Source organism: Cibotium barometz, chromosome 14 (genome assembly GCF_041138505.1).
Source record: "Cibotium barometz isolate CiBa-2024 chromosome 14, ASM4113850v1, whole genome shotgun sequence".
NCBI classification, from domain to species: domain Eukaryota; kingdom Viridiplantae; phylum Streptophyta; class Polypodiopsida; order Cyatheales; family Cibotiaceae; genus Cibotium; species Cibotium barometz.
The window spans coordinates 22,063,431-22,074,375 of NC_141059.1; positions in this window are offsets into that span (position 1 = coordinate 22,063,431).

The following is a 10,945-nucleotide window of genomic DNA, read 5'->3' on the forward strand; positions in this document are numbered from 1 at the left end:
GCACAAACACATTCTTGAGCCGTGTGAAATTAACCTTATCTTCGGGTTTGAGGGTTCGGAACCATTGATGCGCTTTTCCTTCTAGGGTTAGTGAGAAAGCATGAATCATTGTTACATCACTGATTGGCCCATAGGTTTCGCATGTGGACTCAAAGATCTATACATGTTGAATAGGATCCCCATCTCTAGAGAAATTTGAACGAGCTTTGAAATGATGTGTGGCTTCATTTGGGAGGGTCGGGATTCTAGAGCATTGCCTAGTTCCCTGACCATTCCTCGGCCTATTTTCGTAGCCATATTCAACAAATCCGTCCTTATGGCCGCATTAAGATTTATGGTTGGATCCGCTCTTGGTCTTTGAGAAACTACTCTCCCTCTACCTAGACTAAGTTTATTGTAAGTGTAAAAGTATTTGTAACTATTTAATAAGTTACTGTAGGTACAGATGTCTAACAATCTATCCCAAATTGTGAGTGAGAAGCTCGACAAAAATAACTTCCGAGCATGCAAGTTCAACATGACCAATTTCCTTATGGGAAAAGCATATTGGGAGTTCATCATAAGTAGTGAAAAGGAGCACGCCTTTGCAAAATTAAGAGTTCCATGTCCTGTAGGAACGTGGGATGATTGATCATTCGCTCGATGTCCTTTTTGGTGTAAAGGTGGTATTCCACTTCACTCGCTTCTCTTGGTAGAATATCCCCTTTATCTACGGTTACAAACCCTTCCTCTGCTCTGGGCTTCTCATTAATGGGTTCTAAGTTTGGAATTTCTCCCTCACTCCTGCGCCCATGACTATTTTCAACTCTTTACCACGTACCCCGTGATTGAAGTAAGTTTACACTTCTCATCTCCTTTTGTTCTCGGCTCTAGCTCTTCGAGTATCGAGCTCTTGTTTCCTTAAGCTCAATTCTTGCAGCTGTCATTCTACCTCAATCCTTTTCAGATCTAATTCTACTTCCTCTGAGGTTGGGAAGAATACTTGACCAGTCCTGGTGGTGGTGGCTACACTTTCTATGTCTCTTCTCATTTGGGGGTGCTAGTGTTTAACAGCCTCGAATTTGAAGTTTGGATAGGTACTTCTTGCCTTGGACCAAAAGTCCCACGAATAGATAGATTCAAGCGAACCCTCTTACTCAATGTGCCAAGGTACCCTCTTCATAATCTAGATTCTATGAACTTGATAAGACCAAATATAGATTGCTTGGAGAAGGTAGGATCACTTAACATGGACATTTATACATCATGCCATTACAAAATTTCATTATATTCATGGTACTTGCTTCAATGGTTTCACACAATCAACCATGGAAGAGAACTAATACCGTGGATCACAACAATATGCATTGAAAATCCTAATTTTGGCAAAACTCCCAAATCTTTAAGAAAACTTAGAAACCTTGAAAGCTTGTGAGAAATGAGGCATTGATAGCATGTATGTATAGAGGAAGGCTAGTAGGTAAGCATTATGCAAGACATTGATGAAGAACACTTACAAAAATCCTCGCTTCACAAAATCTCCATGTTAATCCCATTTTGGATTAACAAATATACTCCTCCATTTGAGGACATTAATAAGTGTCATGCAAAGGCACTCTAAAAGTTGTACATTATGAGATATTGGCCACCACGGCCTTAGTTAAGTAATTTTTAGGCACCCAAGTGTAAATAAGGGCCAATTGTATATAAGGCATTTTCTCATAATGAATTGACACAATCCTCCTTTGTGCTATTGAGAGCTCTTATTTGTGTCTTGAGAGAGAGATTGAGAGAGAGAATTCTAGCACTTGTGCCTCTTTTATACTTGTATGTTGCATGCTAGTGTTGAGGAGTGAGAGCGAGTGATTTCCTTATGTGTTGGTGCGAGCGACTCTACGGTGACAACGTGGAGGTGGAGCTTGGAGGATTGGAGATTCTAAAGTGAGCTTAGAGGCCTCAAGGGACACAAGTTCAAAGCATTGGTAAGTGCTCTACGATAGTTGTGTTCTATTGCTCTTCCCTTAGGTGAATGCATTGAGTTCCCTCTTGGAGGTGTGGTAGCCCATAACATTTTTGGCACCGCCGCTGTCGGGGAAACACCTTTATTTCTTCCATCCTCTTTGAGTTTCAACTCCCATTACATAAGATTCATCATTACCTTTGCATTCTAGTGTAGTGCATTGTGTAGGAAATAGATGGATAAGATTTGAGTGGAAGTGAAAAATTATAAGAAATTAGTTGTGTTTGTTATGTATTTGTGTGGCGGCAGAGTGGTCTTGGAAGAGGGCTCCACTATTTTTTCTAGTTAATTTTGATGTTTGCATCACCGAAATCGTCAACGTGAATGAGCAGGGTGGTGTTCTATTTTTTCTTTTCAAAAATTTATAAAAATCATAAAAATAAGGAGCCATTGATTGAATCTTGAACTCATATTACATTCCTTAGGTATGACACAATCATCTTCTTGGAAGCATTTGGATAAGGATTTTGCACCCAAAATCACCTCAGTTTTTAACGTCGGAATTTTTCACGTGAAACTGCAAGAAAATCATTTATGACGTGAACCGTTTTCTAAAACTTCATGTCGCGAAACACTCCCCGCATCAACATTGTGATTAGCACTGCAATTCACGAGATTATCTTGCTAAACATAGGTAGCCTTATCCTCCTGACACCACGGGGTCTGACAAAATTAAGAAATCGTGAATTGGCAGAAAATCGTTCACGACGTGAACTAATTGCATTTCATGGCGTGAACCATTTTAGTTTACGACATGAACCATTTAGAACCTTTCACGACATGAACCATTTGCTTTTCACGACGTGAAACCTTTTCTCTTCATGGCATGAACTATTTCTGCAATTTCACGCTTTAATCAAATCCAACTCACGAACCTGGTATTATCGAATTAAGGCTAAGGAAGTCTTGATAACATTGAAAATCATAACAAGGTAACATGGAATTCTAAGTCCAAAGTAAAAATTTTAAACATGTGAAAGTGCAAAAATTCATTCACAACGTGAACAGTTTTCTGACACTTCACGCTATGAACTATGTGAAAGTGTAAAAATTCATTCACGACGTGAACAATTTTCTGACACTTCATGCTATGAACTATTCTCTGCCATCTCACGGACTCAGAAAAACGAGTCGACAGAATTTGACCAAAATTTAATTGGGACCGCAATGGATATTATGTCATTTTGATCATGGATATGGCATGAATCTTACACACTTGTATATGCTTACAACATGCCAATTTGAGTGATTGAAGTTGAGAATTGAGATATGTATCAAAATTGGAGAAAATTATGGAAAATTTGTGGTAGTTTTCCTATGTACTACATTATACAAAAGCCTAATTCAGTTTGGCTATTTTAAAGGTTTTTAGAGGGTTTGAAATTACTATCTAAGAGCCTCTCATAAAGACATTAAATACCTAATTTGGTCATGGTTTGGCAGGTCAAATTGGTAAATTTTAACATGCTAAAAACTCTAATTCAATCAAAAATGGTGTGGGCTATTTTAAAGGTGTTAAAATCACTCTATTAAAGCTTCCATTCAAGCCATCAAGCATTCAATTCGGATTCCATTAGAGTTGTCAACTTGACATAGTTAACTTTTTACAAAAGTCAAAATAGAGAGTACTTACTCTTGGATTGAAGTAAAACACTTTATAGGGTTGATTGTACTTCTCAAGAGCTTTATCACAAGCTAAACATCACTTTGTTTGGACAACTTTTTGGGATTTTAGAGCCATTTTTTCCTTTTCAATAGTATTTCATATATGCCAAAACATAGAATGGTTCTCTCTAGAGTGAAGGGGACCATATGTTTGGATAGTAGACATCATAAGATTCCTATAGAACTAAAGAAATCCAAAATCAAATATTGTTTGAGGGTTCAACCACTTGGAATTGTTTTTCAGCCATGCCGAGAAAAAGATCGAGAAAGTTTGCAGAAGTTATGTAAGATGCCAAACGTGTGGATCAAGCCAATGTGGAACATGACAATGAGGATGAATTTGTCACAATGAGGATATCCAAGTACATTTGGATGAGGGGAGTCAAATGCATGATGAGAATAGAAATATGGGTACCCATGTGAATATGGCTAGCATGAATCCTCCCATGGGCATGAACTCTATGATGATGGTCATGTGTTCTATATTAGATATCATGATGAAAGGAATACTTAGTGAAATGAGGAAATAAATATCATCCCTTAGGAATGAACTCAGGGGTGAGGACATCCATCAAGGTGCTAATGCATCCTTTGGGATATCACATGGTAGAATTCCTATGCTTGGTACACAAGGATTGGGTTTCTCTTCAAAGTTGCATAAAGAGGGGACATCTCAAACAAGATAACCTAGAGGTTTTTCTTTTGCCAATAAAAATAGGGGGGAAATGCTAAGAAGAAGAACAATCCACCGTCATCAAGGTTTAGGGGAGGAAATGCTTATCAAGGGCCTTCATCATTTGGGAATCAAGACAAAGGCAAACATGTTTCTTTTGATTTCACATGTATGGGATGGCTCTTGGAACGATAAAACACCTTCTACAAGGATGCATGAAGATAACAATGATAAACAAAGGGATGAATTCAAAGGAGTAAAGGACAAAGTGATTCTTCAAAGGAGAAAGCACTTCCAATGAAGAGTTTGAAGAATGGATCAACAAGATTGACTTGGACTTTCAGCTTAATCCATGGAGTGAAAAGACTAGAGTCTATTTTGCAACTCTTCACCTTGAGGAATATGCTCACACTTGGTGAAGACACATTTCTTCTGATAGTTACGAGATCACTGCTTGGACAGCTTTTCAAGATGAAATGAGGGATACATTTACATTGGAATTACATAACAACAAGGTCATTAGTGCTTCAAATGGCTTGGAACAAAGAGGGATGAGTGTAAAGGAGTACTCACATCGGTTTCTAAAGCTTGCTTTGCATCATGTAGAAGCATGTAGAAGGGGTTGAAAGCTCCAAATAGTTCTACAATGGGACCTTCTATTCCAAGATACCCTCGAGTTTATGGGAGATATACAAAATCAAATTTCACATTTGGGAATGTCTCTTCCCCAGAAAAGAGAATAGATGAGACTAGAGGAGAGATGCACAAACCCTAATTGCTCTCATTAATCCATCTCACACAATGTCAGCACATTCTACAAGTGATAAGTTTACACAACATAAACTTGTACTAATGTCCACACACACTTGGCCAATTGGGCATGACCATTATTTTCTACACATTTCTAGAATATTGTCCATACATCTAATTCTATCCACCATCACTTGTTGATGAGCTTGCATTCTTAATACACTTTGCATGATCTTGTTCAATTCATTGTGGATGGTAGAGAAGACTTATTTAGGTATTGCTCAAGATTGAACAATCAAGCTACCATTTTCCATTATCAACACACACACATGATTGAAACTATACTCGATGTGTACAAGTAATCTACTAAAGGGTTAGAAGAAAGATCTCACAAACTTAGCATGTAAATGAATTAGAAAGACTACTTCATTTATCTCAAGAGAAGATGACAGAGCATAGACAAATTAACAAAAATGAGAGAAACATGTACTCCAAAAAAACTCAACTAAAAAGCATTCCTTTTGGGTTAAGGGAAAGATCTAGATAGTTTAAGAGCGTTACATGCCTAACAACACATGGGGGTGCTAAAAAGAAATGGATGAAGCTTGCTCGAAGCTACATGAATAGTGTGGAAGGTTTCTACCTGAATAATCCTATAGATAGAATTGCTATAATCAGGTTTGCTATATCAATAACAATGACTTGATTGAAATGCTCAAGCTTCTTGAGTGTGCAAGACTTCAAAGGAGGGTAGTCAAGGAAGTTTGCAATGACTTTTGTGACTTGGTCAAGTCTGATAAGGTGGTGGAGGCATGTGAAATGGTTTTAATAAGTAAGAAGGGATACAAAGCCATATCAAAGCTACTTATCCAAGGTAAGCCTTGTCATCTTTGTGTGTTCCGCTTACCCCGTGCACATACTATAGCAATGGCATGGCACCAATAAAATTTGGCTATCCTAGGGTTCATAGGTGAATATAAACACATTGACAATTTAATGACCATAGAGAAGCCAAAGAAAATCGACATTCAAGTATGACATGAAGGGTCTAATCAACCATGGTGAAGTTTTATCGGTGCACAATAGAGGATTGTGAGGGTAATCTTATTTTTTTATTATCAAGCTTGATGAGGCACAAATCTTTAAATATAAAAAAGGGAAAGAATCAATATAGGATTGATGAACAAAGATTTAAATTACACTTAAGGTAAGGGAGACCAGCCATTACATAGTGTATAGTTTGAGATGGAGCCATGGCACCTAGGGGAAACTATAGTGCCAGATGAGAGTTATCATACTCTCAAGTGGTTGTTTTGGTACATAGAAATTCCAAGTATCATTGATGCTCATAATAAAGGTGAGAAGATTGTGGTGGATGGGGTAGGAAATTTACAGTAGCGTGGCTCATGAGTACCGATTTGAAAGCACTAAAGTGCATGTATGAGGTATGTGGTGGTCGTAGATCAGCAAACCCATGTCTTTATTGCATGGCAGGCATGAACAGTTTGGAATGGTACAACCCTACAATGGATTATACGAAGCCTCCATCTAGAGGCAAGATAAAGGTAGTAAACTAGAGAAGAAGACCAAACTAAGGCTAAAGGGAAATCAGAGACCGAGATCAAGGGTGAACCATGTATTGTGCCTGAGGATCCCAATTCGGATACATGTTTACAAACATGTGAGATATTACTCTCTAACATGGGTTTTCATGGTTGACATGTGAAACTTAAAAAGAATGACGAGCAATTAAGTACCACTGGTGATGTTTTAGTAGATGTGTCACTGGTAGGAGCCAAGGCTAAGAGGTTCTTCTCAAACTATGAGAACAAACATGTTACAATAGTATGGGAATATTGGAAAGCTCTGCGTGAGCACACAACTAACCAAGCTAGTGATCCAATGATAAAAAGATTCACATGAGAGTCTGGATAGAGTTTGATAATTTTATAAAACTCTTACGTAAGCAAAGGACTTAAGGTAATTACACAAGTCAATTTGAAACAACAATCAAGATGTTTGTAAAAACAATTGTAGATGCATGGAGGAACAAGGACATAACCTTATACTTAGATATTTTGATGCATGTAATTCATACATGGGCATAACCTTCTACTTAGTAAGATATTTTGATTCACATAATTCATACATTGATTAATTAATTATGTATCGATTATTAATATTTCTTTTTTCTTCTTCTCTGTGAAGTATATTTTGTTTGCACATGGTTCATACTTTATGAAGAATTGAGAGTCTCTTGCTACATGGAAAAATTGCACTATGTCACTCTTAACTCGACATGGTGGTGGGAAAATAAAAACAAATGCATTATGAGAGATCTTCAACACATTCTACCAAAGGCAATGCAACGATGATACAATGTAATTTTTAAAAGCCAGGTTAGTTTATACCTCAAAAAAATAGTCACTATTATTAACATCAATATATTATATTGGAAGGCCGATGCAAGCCTCTTTTGTAGGGGTCTAGAAGGCTGGTTGGATATGGTCAATCAAAAGAGCTACGATGTCTCAAATCGCATCGTCTTTCTATGCCATTAGATTTTCAAAATTCAATGCAAGGATGGGTTTGTTGTTTTGGCTGGGGTGCTGCAAAATTTAGGACAAGGCTACTTTGTTGGGCTTAGAAGGGGGACAAGAAAAAATGTAATAAAATGACCTACATGAATTTTCTAATCTTTAAAAAACATCGTTGTAGTACGATGCTACATGGCAGTCATACACGGTCACATGTGGCAAAGCACGTGTCCTTTGTATGGTCACATGTGGTAGTACGACACAGTCATAGGTGGTCATACAATCACACGTGTATAGCACGTATAATGTAATTGGTCAACACATGGCAATACGGTACCATGTGTTCGAGTATGGTCACATGTGCTGAGCATGTGTGATGTGATGCATATCTACCATGTGGTAGTACGGTCTAGAGCCACGTGTAAAGTTGACACCTATATATATCATGCAGACCTCATTTTTTTCTCCACATCTTTTGCTACTCATATACAAGGACGATGCAGTTATCACCAAAAAGGCACCGTGGGATTCGATAAACCATGCCATCTTTCCATCGTGGTGTTGGCTCTCAAATTTCTCAGAACCCTCATAGAAAGAGTATTTCTCTTGCTGCTCTCACAGTATTTCTCCCACAATATTTCTCTGAGAACCCTCATAGAAACACGGTGCGATTATATCACCAAAAAGCACAGTGGGATTCGATAAATCGTGCCATCTTTTTGTGTTGATCTGTGTCTCAAACTTCAGCTAAGATTTTAGATTCTTTCTACTATTTTTCTTGTTGCTCTGAGATCTCGACGCGATATCAACAAAACTGCTCATAGAAGCAGGGCACGATATCAACAAAGCTTCCTCATCAGAATCTATATGTCTCCCATCTTTCCATCCGACCCAAGGTATTGTGACACAAAATTGGGGGTTTATTTCGGTCACTTCTTAAGATCATGTGTTGAAGAAGGAAGAAGAGATTTTGGTGCTAAATGAGGACAAGAGACAATCCCACTTCCTATCTCCCTAGAGCAAAACAAAGATATAGACATCGAAAGTGAGGTTGTAATCCATAGATGGAAATAGAAATGGCTTAGGGGAAGCATTAATTTGGGCTAACCGATCAGCCCCCCCAAAAGCAAGGGCAAGTCTTTGCCTAGAAGAAAATCTTTCGGCTTAGCACTATGTGAATAGAGGTGAAAGGGGTGTATTGATATGGTTCATTTGGACGTATTAGGCAATTTGGATGTAGCATTGGGAAGTGAATGGTAGTAGAAATAGGTTACAAAGGATTTAAATACATGGGGTTTCATATGGGCAAGATGATTAAGAGGAAATAATTATGATTAAGGAGAGGGATGACCAAATATGCAAAAAAAACTGTAAAAACAGAGAATTGCTATTTGTAATCCTTATGGATGCACTCAAATTAGACTACATAGATGCGTAGAGCTCCAAGAGAGCTTCGCGCCTATATAAAAAATTTTGAAAATGGATAACCGAGCGGAAAGTTACGGGCATTTTACTAACGACAGAGAAAGCTGTTAAAAAAATGACTTTAACCTAGCAATTTTGGGAGAGATTTTGATCATCATTTTAACATGAGATGGAATAATTGATTGCACATATGGAAAGATTATTTAAAAATATTTCTAACCATATAAACAATTTTAGAAAAGATCACCTAAGAAAAGAGTAATTACCAATAGAAAGTAGGGCTTAAAACCACCAAAATTGCAGTCCTCTTTGCATTTGAGACTCCAACTTAGCAAGGTCCTTGCCTTTCATCTCGGTCATGATACAAACTAGAGAGTAAGGGTTAACATTGTGCAGTGGACGACACAAATCTATCTAGGGTTCCCAAAGTCTTTCCACATGCTCATTACCGCCAAAACCATTGGTACCTCCAAAGGAGGGCGGCAATAAGGCAAGGGCTACCTTGAGAAGTCATAACTCCTTATCTCCCTTAGTTTGGATCATCAAGAGTTTCAATCTTAGGGTAAGGCCTTGGGAGCTAATGCTAAGTAAGCCTACATATGCAAAGAGAGTATCTTGGGAAGAGGATTAAGAGAACTGGGAGAGTGATAATGACACAAGAATGCTCAAAAGCTCAATGGTAGAGGCTTCACTCATTGATTTGAAAGGGAGAGGAGGGCTCCTTTTATAGATGGAAAAGTGACCCCCTCTCACCTTGTTACAAGTTACAGTTGTAGAATCCTTCCACCTCCCATGACACATGTGAGGCGGTCACATGAAATGTCTCTTTAGGCAAAGTCTTTTTTCTAATTTTTTATTTGGAAATCTTTGACTAAAGATACTTGCATAAGACAAGGTTGTAGCCAAGTTGGCACCTATGTGGCACTTTCACTTTACAAATGTCAAAAGGCTCCTCATCCATGTAGGATTTCTAGAAGAATCTTCCCTTCTCCACATGCCTTCCACATGCTAGCTTGTGGCAAATAGCATTAAAATATTACAAGGGTGAGCCATGCATACATTTAGGCCCACTTTTATTTTCCACATCACTCACCTATACAACCATACCAAAGCATTTATAGAACATACTTGGTATTTACAATGGGCACATCCACACATTACACGAACTTTAGGAAATGCATAATATCGATGAGAGACGCCGTCGGGGTAGCGGCCAAGCCGTCGCCATGATGTCATTTTATTAGGGCTTGCTGGGATGATAAGAAGCGTGCTATCAGTGGGTGCATAAATTGAAACCCAAGCTTGATGGTTTGATTGATCTATAAGGCTTGTTTAGTCACCAAAGGAGGGTATGCCCAATGCGAGGGCATTGACTATGAGGAGACTTTTGCGCTTACTTCCTGTATGACTACACGCACTATTGTTGCATTGGCTGTGCATAAAGGTTGGAATGTGCATCAGTTGGATGTCAAAACTTCTTTTCTGAATGGTGATTTACAAGAAGAGGTTTATGTATCACATCCTCCTTGCTTTGGTGCAGAGCATGAAGTATGAAAATTGTGTATACTCTATGGCCTTAAATAGGCTTCTCGTGCTTGGTATCAAAAGATTCATGCGTACTTGCTCTCTCATTTTTTTAGAATAGTCCTATTGAGAGTACTCTCTATTCTCTATGTTCACAAAGAAGGGGATGATTTCATAATCCCCAACCTTTATGTGGATGATTTGCTACTAGTAATTGGCCTTGATGAGGGGAAAATTTTAGCTTTTATAAAACTGAATTACAACATGCATTTGATGTTACAAACATGGGGCTTTTGCATTACCATTTGGGTATTCAGCTTATACCAATTGAGGGGGGCATCATGCTATCTCAGAGAAGATACATTGAGTAGG